The sequence below is a fragment of the Temnothorax nylanderi genome, unplaced genomic scaffold (genome assembly GCF_030848795.1).
Source record: "Temnothorax nylanderi isolate EJ_2023f unplaced genomic scaffold, tnyl_v1.0 TNYL_tig0053_pilon, whole genome shotgun sequence".
Lineage (NCBI taxonomy): Eukaryota > Metazoa > Arthropoda > Insecta > Hymenoptera > Formicidae > Temnothorax > Temnothorax nylanderi.
In genome coordinates this window covers 173,775-196,081 of record NW_027249115.1, presented here as the reverse complement: position 1 = coordinate 196,081, position 22,307 = coordinate 173,775, and the positions used below count along the sequence as shown (strand labels likewise).

At 40.3% G+C, this 22,307-nt stretch overlaps 2 protein-coding genes across 5 annotated transcripts in view; one reads left to right on the top strand and one right to left on the bottom strand.

Moving 5' to 3' along the window:
- The window catches only part of LOC139772732 (uncharacterized), a 178,345-nt gene that overhangs the window by 65,164 nt on the left and 90,874 nt on the right, over nucleotides 1–22,307 (top strand). The window contains exons 5-6 of one of the 3 annotated variants that reach the window (XM_071706625.1): nucleotides 21,799–21,923; nucleotides 22,180–22,302. The gene's annotated coding sequence lies outside the window, so the exon portion shown is untranslated. Of the gene's footprint in view, nucleotides 1–21,505; nucleotides 21,924–21,971; nucleotides 22,303–22,307 lie in introns of those variants that run through there. The other 2 variants (XM_071706624.1, XM_071706623.1) reach the window with 2 other exon arrangements.
- The window catches only part of LOC139772728 (LHFPL tetraspan subfamily member 6 protein), a 94,812-nt gene that overhangs the window by 12,234 nt on the left and 60,271 nt on the right, over nucleotides 1–22,307 (bottom strand). The window lies entirely within an intron of this gene.

The window sequence follows — 22,307 nt, the reverse complement described above, 5'->3', positions numbered from 1 at the left end:
CGCGAGAAACGACGGTGCCGGTAGATCGTATAACTGACGTTGTCGTAACTTCCGGCAAATTGACACAACGCGACGCGACGCGACGTGATGCGACTCGACCGACCCAATAAGCGCCAACACAGGAATACCATCGGATTGTAGGTAGGTATTCTTGTGCCGGACAGATTGTGCTGATAACATGTTATTGGGAAAGGCCCGACATCCGTGCTGTCTCCGCATGGCTGGAGGAAACCGTCTTGCAAGAAATGGTCGTTTATTTGCTTCCGACATACAGGTTGTTCCAGATTTCTTCTGTTCTTTTCTGTTATCCATGTTTCTTCCTTTTTTTCGTCAAATCGGAGGAAATTTTTTCTGTACAAAAATAAAGCCAAGCATTGAGAATTTTCAAGTTGTACGTAGAAAACTGATTGTGAGGTATTTACGTGACTTTGTGGGATTTTGTACTTTGTTTAATTTTTAACGAGCTCTGTTACTGTTGGAGATTATTTCGATATTTTTCCAATGGTCCATTATTAGTCTGGGATTGATATTGCCATTTTACAACGGGAGAAAGCGAGGAAAAATGGAAAAAATTTTACAACGGGATATTGTTCGCCAACAGAGAAAGTCAGAACATCGTAGAATCCATTCGCGGGTTATTGCTGTTATAATCATGAAAACGTGAGTCTCCTAGCTATAAGGATAGATTGTCGAGTCAAATAGCAAATCAGAACGAGGAGGAATTTATCGAGGAATAGTATTTGTTTGCGTTGTTCCGCTTTCAGATACCTTAGTGTAAATCGTGTACGACTTAAAGATATTTTTCGCATGCTGATGTGAGTGTTCGTCTCTCCATTCTCCGATTCGGAACAATGTCTCCCGTGGCGTTCAAATAATTCAGAAGAAGGAGGCAGTCGCAGGGCGATAAAAATAATGCTTGGCTTGTTGTAAACAGCGTGTAAATGAAAAAGATACGAGATGGCAGTTGGATAGTTAGTGAGTCTCTTATTTTGCCTTCTCTACGCAGCTCTCATAAACTCAAACTTTTCTCAGCTCTTCTCGGGACTTCCATCTCTTCATGTCGCTTCTCAACCCCCTCTGCTCTCTCTTTTCTCTCTTCATTAGTTTCACTCTGTCGCTTCGTTTCTATTAAGTTCTCTTATTTTCTTCTTGCGAGAGTTACTTTTGCATTTCCAGACTATATATTTGTTATTGAAAATTATCTATCTCGCGTGCGTTAACACAAGATAAACGAAAGCGCCACTGTTATTATCAGTAAGAAGAAAGACTCGCGATATTGTTAAAGCAGAATTTTGTTTTGTCAGAATTGTTTTGTTTAAAAAAGTTATATTGAAATTTATCACAATTTTTGCACCGTATTTTAATTTCGAATTAATAACATGCCATTCCGTTGTTAAAAACATACGTTGTTAGGATTGACTTAATTAAACACGATGTTGATCGTTTTTATTTTCGCTATTTGTGTGGCGGTTGACAAAAAAAGGGTAGTTTTCATTATTTTGTTAAAGCAAAAGCGATCCTCACCAGATACGCCATCGAGCTGATGGTCGCGTTAAACCGATTGATCGCATCTAACGCAGAAAAGTCCGGAGAATGCCGAATGGCGTGGCTCGTTAATTTAGAATGCTGTTCGATGCGGAACACGAGGACGGAACGAAACCGGGCCACGGTACTAATCACGTTGGGGGTAATGAAAAAGTTAATTGAGCCTCGCTCGCGAAATGCCCGATTGGCGTCGCACTCGACAGCCGTTACGCTAATCTAAGCAGCGAACCGGTTACGGCACAGTGTGCGCATATGTTGGGGTATAGTAAATTGATGGGGAAACTTTACTTTATCTCTTCGGCGAACGCCCGGCATGAATATTGATGGTCGCGCAAAATGCGCGTGTTCTCGCGTGTCGCTATTATTGTATATTATGAACGCTAATGGATCACGATCGAATATTTGTAATGTGTTCCCGGCGATACATCTCGGCATTAATCGAATATATCGCTGAATAAATAGTAAACCGAAATAACCATTTTGTGTACTGGTTGTATCAAGCGTACGGTGAACAAATCGCGGAAATTTTCCAACATTCGCAACTAGTTAATTAATTTAATCGCAGAGCGCGATAAGCTTATAGGCAAAAAACATTAGAGATACGAAGTAAAATTTGATAATAAAATTCTAAAGGATATAATTAAGTTTCCCTACAATGAATTACGAGATTTAGCTTTTGGACTTTCTCTTTGTACGTGGTTATTAATTAAATATGGATTATTTCTATATTAACCGATGATTCTTCACGGTTTCCATAATTGTTGTGGGATTCATTAGAAACTGAGATCAATTAACATTCTTCGTGAAAGTTATATTTAAGAGGGTTAATTTACTATCGTCTCCCAATGGAAGCGTTAATCGCGTACTGCGAGTTAGCCAGTGATAAAAGATGTCTGATATTTGGTGTTGCCAAGGTGCATCCCCTTGTGCAACCTATGCGGTAGCATGCCCTATGTTTTTTAGAGGTTTACAGCTTCAGCGGTACAGGACCGCTGCGTGTTCAACAAAGTTATTGCTACTAGCTCGTGTAACAAATACGTGTTTTGAATGTTCGCGCCTGCATAGGTACGCATTCACGCACTCTTATACATCTCTATACACATATGTATACATATATAGATATATATGCATAACTGCCATCACTTCAAATGTACATCACTCGGATTTCAGTTGTTTCAGGGTTTCAATGTCGATTGCATTCTTGCACGCCTAGGGCATTACAAAAATGCTGAAAGAATTTCACAACCAAACGCACAGTTAATTTAGTCACGTGATAATTACGAAACTCTTTTATATCGATAGATGTTGTTCGACCAAAGTACGAAAATTATAAATATTGAATATTTTCTTTTTTTACTCCCGACTGCTGCCAACCGAAGGTTGTTAAAGGTTGTAAATATATCTCATGAATATCACATATTTTTGTTAAGGCAGAATGAACACAGTTTAGACTAGTAATTATAGGACTTGCAGATTGAGCATTCTGCATAATCAATTTGGAAACTGTTAAGCTGCCGGCAATGAATGCATGACAAGATAATAGTTTGGTAAATTGGCAGGTGCCGTTTGCAAGGATACTCCTTCAACTGACCACGTTTCATCTAGATCTTTTGTAGAACTATGGAGAGAGAGGGAGAGAGAGAGAGCAAAGAGAAAGATCGACAACGTTGAAAATAACGATGCCAAGTGTCATAAAACGCGAGCGGTATTTCATGCTTGCGATATCTCATTCTCGCGATAACTTTGGACAGTAACGAGAAATCGGTTTAGTTATAGCATGTCGCGAGGCAGGTCTGATGGAAATCGTGCATTCGGAAAGCGTATCGATCGAGTCGCTCTTTCTCTCGTATCCAGCCACTTTGAACTTCCGTCGTGAAACATCCGGACGTACCGGGACACGTTAAAATGGATCTTGTAACACATACACGTTGATCCGCAAATACAGCCCATTCAGACATCAAATGCCACGCCCTGGGATATTGAATTGTGGTACACCTTCTAAAGTGTATTAACAAAAACGAGTTTTATTCTTTAACCATGTTACATCTGATAAAATGTGAAATATGAGATAATAAGATGTAGGTTGTTCTATAAAAATAATATCTGTAATAGAACGAATCATTTTTAATATTAATTTGAACTAAAAAAATTAACGAATTTTTCGCATAAAGAGAAAGAATCAAGTTTTGCGATAAGAAATAAGATTAATTAGAAACGAATGTTAATTCGGGTAATAAAGATCCTTTAACGTGAAGATTTATTTTGTGTCAACTATGTACATTGTACATGTTTGATCGAAAATTGAATTTTCTGTATATATTAAGGGCTGATATCATACCTCCTTTGCGTGGTAAACATATTTCTCCATTACACAAAGTGACACGTACCGGTTTACGAGGCAACACACATCCGCCCACGCTACTCAATGGGTTAAATTATTATTCCATCCATTAAGTGCAGCGTCTTTGATGCGTTCGAGGTCGCTCTCTCGCTCGGGCGCGAAGGACGTGCCGTCTTTCGCATAACGAAATCAATGCTCAAGGCGCAGGGCTCCGGCACAGAGCTTTCGTCGAGTTTCTCCTCGTTGTCACCTCCGCCGGCCGGAAACGAAGGGAAACGCCGTATCGCCACGTCGATACGGTCAAAGGAAAGTCGGGAGAGAACGGTGCGTGGCGTCGCGCAGCGACGACAGAAAGGCTCTTTCGTCCTTGTTTGCGAGCTCTAGGGAGAGTTCTGTCACTCGCATATACTACGGCGGCATAGCACGCGATGCATTGCCGCCGTCCCCCTGTCTTCCACTTCCAACCAAAATAGCTTCCACCCATTTTCGCGTACGTGTTATTCTCCTCCTGCTCTCTCGCGTAACATCGTCTTCCCATCTCTTTCTCTCTCCCTCTCTCTCCTTCCATCTTCGTCGGTTTGTCTTCTCGGCTCCTGGCCGCATTTCACCCCGCGATCATGCATAAAACAGACGTTCGCGCTTCCACGTCGGCCTTGACGCCCCGAGAAGCGTTTCGCGGGACGCGTATATACATACGTATTATGCGAACTCAGGACTGCGACTAGATATCAGGTAGCGAATTTTGGGGTCATTGAATTTCAGTAGCGAGTAAATCGCGTACACGCGAGAGATTCTGGAACCGCCAAGTTTAATATCTCTCAAGAGACTTTTACGCGAGTTAGGTATGTGAGTCTATCAACTGTAATTAATTTTCGGGAAGAGCGTTTCTGGATTTTTGAAGAACGCGTGTTTCGTGTGCGGAATATCACATTCCGTGCGCGTTCTTATAAAAAGAGGAAGTGCAAAAGAGGAATAGACACACACACCACACACACACACACACGGAGAGTTTCTTTGATGTACAATACAATTTCGAACGAAGGAGAGATTCTTCTAGATGAAACGCTACATTGCGCACTTTTGCACGTGTGTGCGTTCAAAAGATTAATGACAGATTTTTTGATAAATTTGAAGTCGACTTTTCTGTAATTAAAATACCGAAGCACCAAAATTTCAGAATTAGAAGTAATTGAAAACGCAGGAGCTTTTTAATGATTATTAAATAATAGTGAAAAATTTGTAAAATATAAGAAGGTAACACGATCCAAAAATGGAATATGTGTAGGCGATACGCTAATTCCTGAAAATTCCTGAATTAGGAACAAGCGCAGGATAACGTTTTTTCACGTAATGAAATCCTCGATCACGGTTTTGTATGGATACGTATGTGTATGCTCACTTGCAATCGTACATGGGTAATATACATCCACAGGTCGGGCAAGCGGTGAATAACGGCGGCCATCGCTTTCGCAACGACCACATACTACCGTGTTTCTCGGCACGCAGGGAAACAAAGGCAGCATCGAAAGCACGCGCGTTCGGTGTGAGAGAGGATTACGTGTGTCATGTGAGTGTGAGTGTGAAGGTGCACAGCTAACACACGCTGCCGCGCTTAATTAATTTAGTGGGTCACATTACTGTGCCCGTGGCCACGCCGGTAAATGTAGGTAAGCGCGCATTGTGAATCGTTATCGCTAATTTTCGATAAACTCTCGTTTCCGCGCGCTTCGTTTTAGCTTGTCTGCGAAAGCATATTTCCGTTGCAAATTGTTGGCAAAAAAACCCGAGAAATGCTATTGATGTTATTGAACAGCACATTGTAAATTTTGTGATATTCTCGTATATCAATATGTTCTAAAGGAGATAATTATAGTCGATACCTATTTAGTTTTTGCCAAGAGCATTTTGCTTGTCGAAAAAGTGTGCGAAACTTTTAGGTGTCGACTGTCAGAAATATTAATAATATTAGAAGAGCTATGGCTATTAGCAGAGAATATAGTGTAATAATCATTAAGCAGGTCGATATCAATTACGTGATATCTTAGATAATCACATGGATTAACGCAGCAACAATAATAATCTGCCGCATACAATGATCACAGGGGCCTTTGATACTAAAATTGACATGGCTAATCGGCATTGTCTACTTGAATATAAGTCGAGCATGGTAATATCATTGCAAGAGGCACTTCAATCAGGATTATATAATAATTAACAGGCTGTAATGTACAGCCTCGTAGGATTGAACAAACTGTTTCTTCAATTCGCAATTATCTTGCCAAGTGCGTTTCGCGAAGTTCTTTGAACATACTTTCGCTCCGGGAATGGCGATCGAATCCATGCAATGAAGGCGCACATTTTTCCGCCTTGTGCCTTTCTTTTTTCTTGTTTTCTTCGGCGCTTCGCGATATATATACGCCTACCTCCTCGATTACTGTCGAGTCAATTGAAGAGGAATGAGAAAGCGCTCGTCGGCACAGCGTTTACCGTATAATTTAAATAGACTATATAGTTCCGCCAGCTGGCGGAAGCGTCCTGGAAGAACGGAACACAATTCGAAGGAGAGGGACAGTGAGAACGGACAGGGAAGGGATGCCGTTCTCCTGAAAGGCGTTGTTCTAATTCCGCCATTCTGTTGCAACGGTTAAACGCACGGTCTGCCTGCCAATTACCGTAGGAATCTCGGGACGAAGGAACGCGAGACGCGCGGCGTCCGTGTGCGGTGTAGTCGACGACGACGACAGGGCGGTTTGCGCCGCCACCTCAGGGTGAAGAGGCGTTGGAGGGGTGATCCGCCAACCGAGAGCAGCGGGGGACGCGGCCGCGGAGACGAAGGAGGGAGGTGAAGTCCGGGAAATTAGCTGTTCCCGCGATAAATTGGAGTTTCTGATTTTCGTTTTACGGTCGTCAACGTCACGTCCCCGATGGCCATTGCGACCTCTCTCTTTCTCTTTCTCTCTCTTTCCCCAGCGACTCTCTCCTTCACCCCCGAGCACCCTTGGCCGTCGCCGGGTACATGGGCCAACCTATTTACCAATCTCTGATAAATTGAGTTTCGTCCTGCGTCATCCTTCCTCGCCGTATCGAGCGGTGAAACCGTTCGTATGTACGGCCACGACGTGCGTGGATAGACTCGGGAGAGAATATTTCTGCGAAAGAAAATAAGGTTGCATTTTCAGGTTGATATGACAAGATCGGTCCGAAGAGAGCAAATGGAGATATCTTTTAAAATACCATCTATTTAGTTCGCGTAATTGTGAGATTGTTCGACAATAGCGAGAGTAGGTATTATTACGTGCGCCATAAGTATTATTATATTTCGTCATGTCGCAAATGTTTATCGGAGGGACAGTATCACGATATATTTGCAATATAGAAAGAATTGAAGAAATATTGTTCTTTAATCAACTTTAGTCTCCCCTTTCGGACTGGTATTTTCTCGACACGAACTGTGCGGAATTACAACGGCGAAATTTATAACACAGAAAACACATAAATTGAAATTAACGTAAAATGATAAAGAAAGAAATATGTTGTGTGTTTTATGTCTATTTAAATGCAAGTTTTTTGAATATATGATATAAATATTATTTTTAATTATTAAACCATAACTGCTATTTTTAAATTAATTGACTGTGATAGTATACGCATTAAAACGCCTCATTTAAGCATTCAAGCATTGATTTTCCTATGCCGTGAACTGGACATCGATGCTCGATAGCTATCTTCAAAACCAGACACGCCACGTACACTGGTTTAATTTCCCTCGCTTGCAACACGCTGCCAGATAATGATCCTGTAATCCGTTATGCCCTATTTTATGATTATGATGGCCATCTGCGAAAATTACACATGTGTAAAATTTAATAGTTTAAGCTCAAAAGTCTGTGAAAGAATGTTTACATTTCTGTTAAAGTATAATATCACAAAATTATTAAAAAGTGAATAGATTAAATATTGTACAAGAGGAACAATTATGTTCTCAAAATATGTGATATAAAAATGGAATTAACGAGAGTCATAACAAGACAGTGAAATACATTCTATATGATTGCATTAAAATTCGCACTGAACGTACATACGTTTGGAGTAATAAAACGGTTTTGTTTTTGCGTGCTGCCATTCTTGTGCTCGATACTCCATTAAACAAACGTACCAAAATGGAAATGGATACCCGCACACAAAACCGATGACGTTAAGGCACTCGAATGGAATTCGCATCAGAAGTCAACTATTTGGTGTATTGGGTTGCCACTCGCGGAAGAATCAATCAATATTCGGGCATCGTATAGCATGGTATTGAAAGCACGATTATATCGGGTGGTTTCTATTTCCTCTCTCTTGATATTGTAAAGTTATCTGAAATGTTGCTGCAGAAAGGAATGCCTATACATGCCATTTTATTTTACGTTGCCATTTACGGAATGTTTACTTATTTATTATTTTTATCACTTTACAGACATCTCGCATCCATCGTTAGTAGCAATAATTTTACGTGTCTTACAGTTTTACTCTATTTATTTTGATCAAAGGCAGAGATCGGCTTCCTTCTGTAATTCCGCGTCACCCTGTCTAACCATACCGCTTATACGCAAGTTTTGACGATGGAAACTGGATGTCTCGCTAATAACTTCGGAAAACACGGCTATTTTACGGAATTGTATTTCCTGGGTATCAATAACAATCGCAAGTTAGAATAGTCCTCGGTATCGCAATGACAAAATTGTTAAAATCGTTGTTTCATCATTGGCGAGTGCGGAATGGTGAAGCGATATTACACGACTGTAAAACTCATTGGATATTTTACATTGCATTACATGAACATTTATGATATAGGAATAGATTTATGATATGCGCGATATAGATACTTTAAAAATCCGGCATTTCTAGTTAATGTAATGAGCGGCGTTTTATGATAAACTTTATATATATATATATATATATATATATATATATATATGTATAATTTAACATAAAATGTCGCATTTTATTTGATTAATTGTATTATTTTTCCAATCAAGTAAAATTAAATTAACTTAATTATATATATTTTTATATATAATTTTATATATAATTATATATATATTTTTTAAATTTTATTAATTAAATTTACTTGATTGGAAAACATTGAAAGTTAATTTAATTAAAACATTGTTTCAAAATTACAAACATTTAACCCGAGAACGAACACTTGAGGCTACTTCGACCCCAGTCGAAAAAATGAAGCTCACGTCACAGTAATTTTAATGTGTTTCTTTCGTTTTTTAAATATTTTCTTGGTTTTTCCTTACTTTTTTCGGAGAATGTTGAGTACATCTATATACATGTATATTGCCCTCAAATACTGATAAATTAACAATCCAAAATATGCAATATGTAATTAATAACAATGACTTTTAAATGGAGTGTAAAATAGCCCTAAGTGATCGTTCATGCAAAAAAAAATAATAATAATAGTGCGTCCGTTCTCGGGTTAAATAAAAGTGTAATATATGATGCTGAATAATTATACAATAATTTATATATATTAGACTCGGAATAAACTTTTTCTTTACAAACGCGACAAAGCATGTGTTGAGCATCGATGTTAAATACGCCATGCTGCTGTTCTTGCAAACTTGTGCGCGATGAGCCTAAGTGATACACCCCCTAAGACGTTGACGAAGTCCGTACGATAATAAAACCGCGAGGTATCTTATCTAAAGTCGACAGAAAAGTGCAGCGAGATGGGGTTTTGAGATTCGACGCATCGCGTGTAATTGCGAGAAAAGAGACCGCGAGGGGAACGTAACTTCGTGGCTGAAAGGAAGATAGAGGGGTAACAGTGAAGTTTTTATCGTTGAAACTTTCCTCGCAAGTATTGCAACGAGGTTTTTAACGCAACTGTACTAGCTTAACGAGTTTTTAACATAACGACTTCAACTCGTATTACGGACCCGTGCGAAACAGGAAAGGATATAAGGCTCGTAAGAATATGATAATTACTAAAAACCCTTTTAACTCACATGAAAATGAGTTTTGCAACGCGTGGCTCTTTTTGCCAGTGTCATTGTAACAAGTTTAGTCATTTTATTGGTCGCCTCATCATCAACTTTGTCGAGTTAACCGTTTAATTGTGTTTGGCTCTCTTTTGACTCAGGTGTCCTTAAAGAATGATCTTGTAATTTTTACGAAAATTAACTAGTTAATTTATCTGACGATATTAATTATATCGGCCGATTTCCTACATCTTAACGAAGTAGCACGCTTTAAATATACGATTTTATTTAGTCTATGTAGCTAACTGATATACCTAAAACAACGAGCTGAAATGTTAAGGAAGCTTACATGGAGGCGATCGATCAGTAACAATGAGTTACGGTTAGAAGAAAGATTATACCGCTCCAACGGCGATGCACTTTCCAGGGAAGTGGAAGTCGATTCCCTTTAATATCCCGGGAAGCGGTTACATCACTAGGCCGCAATAGGTGGCGAAAAGGGACAAAAAAGGGGGACAAGTAATTCTCAACGTTATTCGTAAGGCGAGAAAAGAGACTTTTAATGAGAACCGTTCGGTATTTTAACGCAATTTCCCGAAAGAGAACGGCATACCTTCAATCAGTTACGATTTTGTCGACATTCGTTCGCATGCACTTACATAATAGCCGTATATGTATTGTCGACTAACAAATCGCACAGGATCCGCCCGCGCCGGCAGGATTGTTAAATTGGGGTTTCGATCGTGGTCGTGATCACCCTATCGTCACAGCCCTCATAATTCACCATCGCAGAGCGAATCATGTTCAATATTTCAATATCTTGGAGCTAGAACAACCGATGGCTCGGAAGGAGAAATGATCGGCATCATATATCGCGCCATCGACGCAACATAGAAACGCCAAGACTGTATTTTCTGTAAATTTGAGAGACACCGCAAAGTTACGGATCCGTGAACGAAAAGCTACTATTCCCGAAATGTGATGGAAAACGCAGTGTCAAAACTGCGTCGTTAAAAAGCGAGCTATTTTGTAAACTTTTGAACATTCGCTGTTTCTCAGGGTCGCAGTTTTATCGCGCCAATGTTGTTCGAGAATAGTACACATAACATTTCTTCCTTCATACTTTTGATTCAATGCTACTACGTTGCTCTATGCAATACGTTATTGCCAGGAAAACATATCTTTTGCGTGGATTCTAAAACAAAATAGTATGAATTATGAGATTAATCTTGTTAAATTGGATTAATCACTCTTGCTGTTTGCTGTAAAATAATTTTATTGCTTTTACAAGGCTATTTCCGCGCTTTTTAAGACCTGAAATAAGCAAACCTTATTCTCTCACATCTTTCGCTCAAAAATAACTAACAGGAAGAACGCTGTACGGAGACGCTCAATCTATTAACGTAGGATTAACAATGTCATCGCTATCATCATTTTTCGCGGCTAACTGTGGCGACGCGCATGAATTGCATGTATCCCGAGTGATTCCCCTAAAAGGCCGAGGGAAAACAAGCCGGCTAGCATAATTTTATAAATGTTTCGCGAAGAGCGACCCGCAGAATGGTGGCGGATGTAAGGCAGTTACAGGGAGTGCGGAGCAGCCGAGACAGTATTGCATTAAAATTTACATAATAGCCGACTCTAACCTCGGTGCATCGCCCGACCGAGCACTATCCTCCTCTTCCTTCTCTTCTTCCCCGTCCCTCTATCTATTCGCTTCACCGCCCTTCGCGCCGTTTCTCAACTGCATCGAGAACGAATGCCAGCTATATATATCTATATATATATATACATATATATATATATCGTTTTATGTATATATATACATAAAACGTACATTTCCTTCCTTGCTTCTGAAGATCCCAGTTCGTTCGCGAGAGTTCGTTCTGTTCTTTCTTTTTTTTTCTCCGTTTTCCGTCACTTAGTCGAGAGATCTTACCGTCTCTACCGTCTAAAGATAAATTGAAATGAAAGGTTGTACCTGAATCTGAACGCTACGACGTATGAAAATAAGCTCGCTCCTAGTAACGAGTGTTTCTTCCGAGCCGTTTCTTCTGTCTGCGCGCATCTCGCTGACACTTGTACAACGCGTCAAACTAACGGTTATAATTAAAGGAGCTTTTGCAAGTTTAATCTTTTCTGCTACGCTCGCTTAATGACAGAGAATTCACGTAGCTTGAGCGGACCTTGCGCGACATTCAGCATACACTGAATAATCTCCCGTGTTGCATAACGTTATATCCTAATCATAAAATCCCATATAAAAAAGTACAGAAAATATACATATCTGTGAAAATATTCTTGAATATTCTAGCATCTATTGTTGACAAGTTGAATTAAAATTCGTCTAGTAAATTTTCATGTGGCCCTAACTTTCTTCCCGTAGGTGAGATATACCTATGTATATAAGCGACGAAGGCAATAGAGAGAGCGAGAGAGAGAGAGAGAGTCGTTTAGTCTCGTTCGAAATAAAATTAATTCTCTGCTTATTATTGCCTTGCGCCGAGTAAACTGTATGACAAGGAGTAATCTGATGCGAGGATCAAGTCGCTCAGAGATGATTAACGAGAGCTCCGCTGCACCTGCACGGATCTTCACAATAACGCGCATCGAGGATATGAGAAAGTTTACACCGGGATGCTGCGCGGTGCATTCCGCGAGAGAGAAAGAGAGGAAGGCAGAGTGAAAGAGAAAGAAAGAGAGAGAGAGAGAGGCGCGGCGTTTCCTCTCGTCCGTGTCTAAACGTATCTGCACTGTACGCCGGAAACACACCCTAGGGATGTGTAGAAACACGAACCTTCCTGCCGCACCTCTGGGTCGAAACATTGCCCTTCTCGCGAGACTGGAACAGCCAAGCGTAGCGCTGTGATATACGTTGCACCGAATAAAAATCACACACGTATGTGCGAGCTAAGCAGGTTTTGGTCGTCCCGAAACGGTAGAGCCTGAAATTTTTATCAAAACTGTGCTGTATCCCAATGGCATCGTCGAGCTGCGGGCTCCTACTTCTTATTTAATTTCGGAATTATTCACGTAGCTTGGAAAACTACTATTTTAACTTGTACTATATTAACATTGTTAACTATTTATCAACTGCGCCATTATTTCTCAAAATGAATGAGATTGCTTTGAAATATAAAGGTAAGACGAAAGAGAAGATTTTCACTTGGAAAGCAAGTAAATTTTTTGTTAAAATAACATGGAAGCGGTTTATTCGGTTTCATTCAATTCAATTCATGCAACACTCTGTATCTCTCTCCCCTGCCCTATGCAGTTGTTTCGAAGGACTACATTTTTGAAATTATTCTCCATTGTACTCGCAATAGTGTACACATTGAGGATTTTGCAAAGCAAAATATCGCTGTTGTATATAAGGCATGAAAAATATCAAACCGAAATACTGAACAGGGCGCGAAAGCGACTGAAGATTGTATCTCATCTCGCTGCCGCCTTTTCAATGCGCTGAGAATTTCTAAAGCGATGGAAATGGAATTTTTTCGACGAAAAACGCCTCGCGCGCAAGTCGCTTCTTGCTAGGAATCGGAGCAAATGCTCTTTTAGTTCATTAAAGACCATCCTCCCGTACTCCAGCAGCAAAAGTTTCTTGTCTTTCGGCCGAGGAAACAAAACCCGGAGAAAAGCTCTAACGAGAAACTCTTTTCACTCGACTTCATCGCGAAAGAGAATGTGGCACGGCGGCCATTCGAGTCTCTTCGTCGGGTTTATTGCGATTCCAATCCTTTCCTCGGTTTGTCCTTTTTTTTCAGACACGCGCCGTCGGCGACAATAGACGAACTTGCAATTTCCAATGCCACGATCAGAAACGGGAAGGAAATGTAGAAGGCAATAAAGAAATCGATGGGTGGCAGCAGCAAACCACCGCAAACGTTTTCTCCCCTACTTCCCCCTTTTATTGGTTTGCATTATCGTTGGATATGAATTGCGCTTAAATTCAGCACTGCATGAAATTTCTTTCGTTTGAAGTATATAGATGATTTGATACCAATTTATAATCACAGAGTTTATATACGAGTTGTTGTACGCATGCAACAACGGTTGTATGAGTTAATGAGATATTTCAAAAATTTTTTAAATAAAACTCTAAAAATAATTTCTTTCTGATAATTCATATAATTTCCTACATTATACAGAATCAATCAGCCTGATGATGTAATCCAATGATATAGTGTTACTTCATAAATATTAATTAACGTCAGGTTAATATAGTCTCTTGTTATTGCGTTAATTATTTCCGCTTCGTATAATTTGATATGAAAGTTTTAATCAGCTGTAATCAGATATCATATGATTTAAATTATGAATTTTCTGTCCAATTATATTTCTGAGAAAATAAATAAAATAACGCGTGTATTATAATATACTATAGGTTACAAAGTATTAGGGCCTTGGCACGTAGAAAAACTTAAGCAGTAAAATGTTAGTAAGAAAATCAACAGTTTGGATTTGTTATCGCTTACGTTATGCTTTAAGTTCTTGACTATGATTGGTTGATTTGCTTACTGCTTAAGTTTTTTTTGCGTGCCATAGCCCTTAGAATCGTAGCTTGTAACAATACGAACAATAACTAGAGCAAACGTAGATCAGATCGATGCATTACTATTAAATCTTGAACACGAATATTCTTATAATATCCTACGCTTTTTATTAAAAGCATGACAGACGAACTTATTAAAAAAATGGAATTTTGAAATTTAATTCTTGATTTCTTGACAAATCTTTACACGAACTTAATGTAAGGGAAAACTTTTAAAAAGTCGCACGAGTTTTACATTAAAGATGAATCATTTTTTTATCTAAACTCTTCATCAGAAATGAGCAAGCCTCATCTTTCTCGTCTTGCTTAAATCTAAATTTTGCAAGTTCCACAATCTCTGGCGAAATTGTCCGATTTATCCCCCAGACGAAGCGTGTTTTGATTTTCATCGACAAGGGTGCGTGGTCAATTTATCGCAGATCTCGAGGGTATCCATTCGAGCATTGCTACATTAAATCCCTGCATCGCTGCCACTCGTGCATAAATGTACGAGGAAGAAGCGGACTGATCTTCGGAAGCGAAAGGCCGGCGTGGCACACCAAGTGGCCCTTGGCGCGTTCGTGTAAGTACGTGCTGTGCTTCTCCATTCTGGCCAACACTCCTGACAAATATAGACGATATTAGACGCGAAAGCGTACATGACATAAACAAGATCCGTGCACGGCGTACCGGAAACGAACAAAGCCGTCACATCGTGTCGGTGCACATATTTCGCCGGTTGTATTTTATTTATTTCAGGTAGGATGTGTGAGTGTGCGATTTTTTTGCGCTCCACGTTCGAAATACTCGGGATATCAGGAATCGGCTCAAGCGAGCACGAGCGTACAAGCTTATTCTCGTCTGTTTCAACCTCATTATCGACTTAAAAAAAACAAACTTTTATACAGAATCGAACTTCGTATTCATGTCTTTATAGGAATTGAAAAGTGCAAATAACTTTTTCTGCCCTCTTCAGATAGTTCTTTCAACACAAATAATTTTCTTTCTATTGTATTCAAATTACTATGTTATAACAGTAACACATGTTAGTAACGCATTTAATGTAAATGGAAAGTACGTTGGTTTATGTTTCTCGATAGAACTGTAATCACGGTCATATTTGCGGTCGCGACTTGATTTCCCTCTCGATTCGGCTGCACATATACAGAGAACGAGACCACGAATTCGAAATAAATACATAGAGAAACGCCCGTCGTAATAACGCGCAACGTCCCAGCCTGTAGTATCGTTATTTTATTGCCTACCGCGGCAGTAACAGCAGCAAGCGTTCGACATTTTACGAGCATTCGCAGCGTAATGTTCGCCTCGACCCAGGATCTAGTACGCGATCGCGGTCGATATGAACCGAAAATTATTGGCATGTTCCTCAACCACATGCTATTTTTTTTCCTGTATAAATTTTTCTCGCAGAGAAAAATTTAGGCACATAGAGGTGAACTAGATTGATTCGGAAGAAACGGTCGAGTATGATTGTTTTATCAAAGCTTGGATCATGAAAAACCAGTCCAAACTATATTTTTGAGTAAATTAAATTTAAAAATAGATTTTATACCGGTAGATTTATAATTTAAAAATTTGTGCGTATGTGTGTGTACGTGTTACATTGTTACACAGTATATTGAATATTGTAGATTGGAAAAATTATGGCAAACGTTGATCTACGGTGAAAAAAAATATATATATTTAGATCCAAGAAAATATTTATTTAGATGCTGCCAATAACTTATTTACTTAATATAATACACATATTTATTTAGAATTAGATATTTTTATTTAAAGTAAGTAAAAATATGTAATTCTAAATAAATATGTGTATTATATTAAGTAAATAAGTTATTGGCAGCATTTAAATAAATATTTTCTTGGATCTAAATATTTTTTTTCCAGTGTACGTGAATATTTTTGCCATATTGTATATACATATAAAGAGAGAGATAGAGAGAGGGGGAGAGAGAGAGAGAGAGAGAGAGAAAGAAAGATTTATCATAGATGAATATAATTAAATGTGCACTGACGATAAATTAGCTTGCGCAATATTTCACGACTACACAATTAAATTGAATCTTCCGAGGATGGATTGCGACTTTATGTTGAAAGATGCCAAAGTGATTTTGGTCCTTGCATCAGTCGCAAGTTTATCGATACTTTGCGATATGTTGCTGGCGATATAGCCGACGAGAAGGGACGACACCGCGAATAGCGAAATATTTTCATATGTCGATTCGGAACAACGAACGGTATTTCTTTCCGAGTCGTTTGCTTTTAGTGGTGCACATACATTTTTCTGCACCGGCCTCGACATGTGGAACATTTTGCTCTCTTCGCGATATCTATTTAATATTTTACGATTCCATAGGTGTCCCCGCGTGCACGAAATGTAGTGTATGAAGTGAGAGATTTCCAGTAAGAGGCAGCGCTCAATGTGTTCCGATGCAACACACATCCGAGGTGCATATATATGTGCATATATATATGTACACTTTCTGTATATCCGATTCGAAATACAGCCGCTGTGTTCCGTATATCTTCGAGAATGCGAGGCTTACCGTTATCTTATATCTAAAGAATTCCCCAAGCTCTGGGTATTTTCCTGCGGAATTCTACGGGGAATGATCAGGGAATATCGGGAATAGTGTTGCGGACAGAGGATGATATCAACATTTTTATAAGCAAACTTTATTTGCGAGTTAAACTTTATTCGTAGGCGCCCCTCTTGTTTCCCGTTTCATATTTTAAGAACTTTTAATGCAGGGCGATAAAGTTTCTGTCCATTTCGTTGAAGTAGCGTATGTATTATTTCAAACGCATCCTGCAGATACTGCAACGCCGTCAGACAAATAGTAGACTTTTTTCTCCTTTCTCTTCACACGTACTACGAATAAGTAGATCGTAAAAGATTCAGGGAATGTTTGCTGCGAAATGTACTCTCGATTTCTATTGTGTTTTTTATGTCATATAATGCTAACTAAATTTATATGTAAATTTAAATACCTAGGTAGCAAGATGACGTTTAAAGACGTTAGAGGACGTCGTTAAGACGGAATTAATACGTGATTTGACGTTATTCTGCTACCTGGGTATATACGCAAAGCTATCAAAAGATATTAAGCAATTCTAAAAATGATCCTTATTGTTACATACATATATATTGAAATTTGCATTTATAATCGCGATTCCATCGGCGCATTCACTCACGACGTTAACGAAAATCGACGATATCGTCGGTTACGCGATCGCGCGACACTTTCGACACTTTGCACGGTACTCCCGGTATTAATCGGTATACGTCGGAAAAGCTATGAACGAAACTATACGATCCGAGAGCAACGAAGTCACAGGTAACAGCGAGACGCGGGCAGTCGCGCGTGCCGCGATAACATGAGAAGGGGAGGTAGAGTGGGGGTAGGCTGATACGCATACCAACCGCGCATACCGACGCGCTCGGTGCCTAGTCACTCTATCCCCTCACTGTTCCCGCCGCTCGTGTCGCCCCGGCGTCCGCGACTCCCTTCTCACGTACGTCGTTGCTCCAGAGAGAAGGATGAGAGGCGCAATGACAGCGATTTTCTTGGGACGCTTTTGCTAGGCCGTACAGTAGCGCCACACATCCACTTTCAGGAATTGGAACTACGAGTCACATCTACTTTTCGATACTGTCGATGAATTTGATTCATGTCCGTGCTATGTATACATCCACTTTTCGATATTGTCGGTCTTTGGCCGGTATTCATAGTCGGTTCTTGTGTTTAAGACCATCTTAAGTACAATCTTAGGCCCTAAGCAGAATGTCTGTCTTATAACCAAGGGGATCTTGGAGTGACAGCGACAAGGCATAATCGGTCTAAGCAATATCTTTGAATTGGCTGAACAGAATGGAAAATCCTTTTACACGATTAAAGTACGCACAAAAATGTAGAGGGCTGTACATGATTATATCTGATAAACTAAAAAAATTATTTTTATAAATATTGTCTTCACCTGACGACAATATTTGCTTTATACAAAAATTCTGCAGTTTTTCTATAGAAAATAGTGATGCAGCCCTCTACAAAAAACTGTCAGGAATAATATCGTGCAATTAGAAGTAAGATTTGAAGCCTAAAAAAAAGATATCTATTACTTACAAGGAAACCTCGCGAACTGGAAAATTCTGATTTTAATGAAACTTTCCACACATGTAGGGGGAGTAAAAAGATGAATTTAGATATTTTTTGTAGCTGCCCAAAAACGGTTTTAAGGGGTGAAACCACTGCTTATATGTAGAGCGGTTTTTTGCTTTTCTCGATATATCTCGAAAAATATTTGAGATATCAAAAAATGTTTCTCATAAAAGTTTTACAGTAAAATCTCCTCTATTCGACAACATTAATAATATTTTTTAAAAATAATTTTTTAAACAAAATTTTGATTAAAAATTAAAAAAAATTTTTTTTTTTGAAATTTTATTAATGTGGTTGAATAAAGATGTTTTTACCATAAAACTTTTATTTGAAACATTTTTTGATATCTTGAATACTTTCCGAAATATATCGAGAAAAACAAAAAGCCGCTCTACATATAAAGGGTGATTTCACCCTTTAGAACCATTTTTTGGCAGCAACAAAAAATTTATAAATTTATCTTTTTACCCCCCCCCCTGCCCTCCTACATGTGTGCAAAGTTTTATAATAAGAACATTTATGTGTATTTAACCGCAACGAATAATTTTTCAAAAATTTATTTATTTTTGCATCTCTTATTTAAAAAAATATCTGTTGCGTGCGTTATTTAATAAAATTGTAAAATGAAGATACTTTTATCCTGAATGTACTTATAATTCTTTAAACAATATCGTAACAATTTTAAATATGAAAAATTACTGCAAAATATCTTCACGTACAACGTAAAGTATCTCATAAACTATGAATGGGACAATTTGAACTAGCTTATAATAATCCTACTCATGTCCTAATCACCCACAGAAGTTTTGTCAAAAAATCTCCCTCTCGTGGTGTGCCACCTTGCCCGTGGTGAGAGGGCTCCCTGTATCAACGATCCACTGGGGCAGTACCTTCGGCTTTACCGAAGGGAGGGCCCGGTGGGGAGGTACAGGGTCTAAGAGCACACCGTACCCTCCTCCCAGTTCGCTGGGAGTGAAGGGTACAATGGGGTCCGGCGCTCCCGTCGCGTTGTCTGCGTAGCGACACCCCACGCTTAGAAAGTTAGGCGTGTAAGTAATCGCGTCGCGTCGTGTCTGCTTATGCCCGTATCAGACTACGGATTGGGATTGAGATTGGATTGAAATTTGACCAATCAGAGCAAAGTTTACTAAACTTGAGATTAGTTTTCTCTGTTCTGATTGATTAAATTTCAATCCAATCTCAATCCCAATCCATAGTCTGATACGGGCTTTAGCGACACCCACGGGCTAGTTAGGCTAATATTAAGTAATCGCGTCGCGTCGCATCGTGTCTGCTTAGCGACACCCACGGGCTAGTTAGGCTAATATTAAGTAATCGCGTCGCGTCGCATCGTGTCTGCTTAGCGACACCCACGGGCTAGTTAGGCTAATATTAAGTAATCGCGTCGCGTCGCATCGTGTCTGCTTAGCGACACCCACGGGCTAGTTAGGCTAATATTAAGTAATCGCGTCGCGTCGCATCGTGTCTGCTTAGCGACACCCACGGGCTAGTTAGGCTAATATTAAGTAATCGCGTCGCGTCGCATCGTGTCTGCTTAGCGACACCCACGGGCTAGTTAGGCTAATATTAAGTAATCGCGTCGCGTCGCATCGTGTCTGCTTAGCGACACCCACGGGCTAGTTAGGCTAATATTAAGTAATCGCGTCGCGTCGCATCGTGTCTGCTTAGCGACACCCACGGGCTAGTTAGGCTAATATTAAGTAATCGCGTCGCGTCGCATCGTGTCTGCTTAGCGACACCCACGGGCTAGTTAGGCTAATATTAAGTAATCGCGTCGCGTCGCATCGTGTCTGCTTAGCGACACCCACGGGCTAGTTAGGCTAATATTAAGTAATCGCGTCGCGTCGCATCGTGTCTGCTTAGCGACACCCACGGGCTAGTTAGGCTAATATTAAGTAATCGCGTCGCGTCGCATCGTGTCTGCTTAGCGACACCCACGGGCTAGTTAGGCTAATATTAAGTAATCGCGTCGCGTCGCATCGTGTCTGCTTAGCGACACCCACGGGCTAGTTAGGCTAATATTAAGTAATCGCGTCGCGTCGCATCGTGTCTGCTTAGCGACACCCACGGGCTAGTTAGGCTAATATTAAGTAATCGCGTCGCGTCGCATCGTGTCTGCTTAGCGACACCCACGGGCTAGTTAGGCTAATATTAAGTAATCGCGTCGCGTCGCATCGTGTCTGCTTAGCGACACCCACGGGCTAGTTAGGCTAATATTAAGTAATCGCGTCGCGTCGCATCGTGTCTGCTTAGCGACACCCACGGGCTAGTTAGGCTAATATTAAGTAATCGCGTCGCGTCGCATCGTGTCTGCTTAGCGACACCCACGGGCTAGTTAGGCTAATATTAAGTAATCGCGTCGCGTCGCATCGTGTCTGCTTAGCGACACCCACGGGCTAGTTAGGCTAATATTAAGTAATCGCGTCGCGTCGCATCGTGTCTGCTTAGCGACACCCACGGGCTAGTTAGGCTAATATTAAGTAATCGCGTCGCGTCGCATCGTGTCTGCTTAGCGACACCCACGGGCTAGTTAGGCTAATATTAAGTAATCGCGTCGCGTCGCATCGTGTCTGCTTAGCGACACCCACGGGCTAGTTAGGCTAATATTAAGTAATCGCGTCGCGTCGCATCGTGTCTGCTTAGCGACACCCACGGGCTAGTTAGGCTAATATTAAGTAATCGCGTCGCGTCGCATCGTGTCTGCTTAGCGACACCCACGGGCTAGTTAGGCTAATATTAAGTAATCGCGTCGCGTCGCATCGTGTCTGCTTAGCGACACCCACGGGCTAGTTAGGCTAATATTAAGTAATCGCGTCGCGTCGCATCGTGTCTGCTTAGCGACACCCACGGGCTAGTTAGGCTAATATTAAGTAATCGCGTCGCGTCGCATCGTGTCTGCTTAGCGACACCCACGGGCTTCGAAAGTTAGTTAGGCTACAAACTTATCGCGTCGCGTTATTGTCTGCTTAGCGACACCCCCGGCTTCGAAAGTTAGTTAGGCTACAAACTTATCGCGTCGCGTTGTCTGCGGAACGACACCACGCTTACAAAGTTACTTACGGGGAGCGCGCTTTTAGCGCTATAAGCGTGCTCTGTCTTTGTTCAACTTTCAGTAAGTAACAGAGATAGAATGACGTTGTCAGCGCTAATAGCGTCTCCCCGAACGCTTTAATCGAATCGTTCATTTGAATGTTTCAGAAAATAACGACGCAGAAGATGACATCGGAGCAGCGAGGGAATCCTGCGAAGCTGACATCCCAAGCAGCCTGAGAGGAGGAGGAGGCCTAGGATAGGCATCGGGCATCAGCGTACCAACACTTCTGGTAAGTGTTACTTTTTATTTTTTTTTTAAGATATTATAGAATCCCTCTTTGTGCTTATTCAGTTCCTACATTAAACCATGTTTTAAAATATAAATTAGTAAAAAGAAATATTTTGAAAAATTTGATTCAAGTTGATTCTAACGTAGAAACCTTTTTCGAAGGTGTAATTTAAAATATAATATTAATCTGAATAACGAATAAGATGTTCGATGCGCGTGACACGTATTTAATCGATTCGATTATTTTTATGTTACAGAAAATATCCGCGCTGGAAGGAGCATCATCTTCGCATCGAGGAACCACGAGTGACATCCCGAGCAGCCTGAGAGGAGGAGGAGGCCTAGGATAGGCATCGGGCATCAGCGTACCAACACTTCTGGTAAG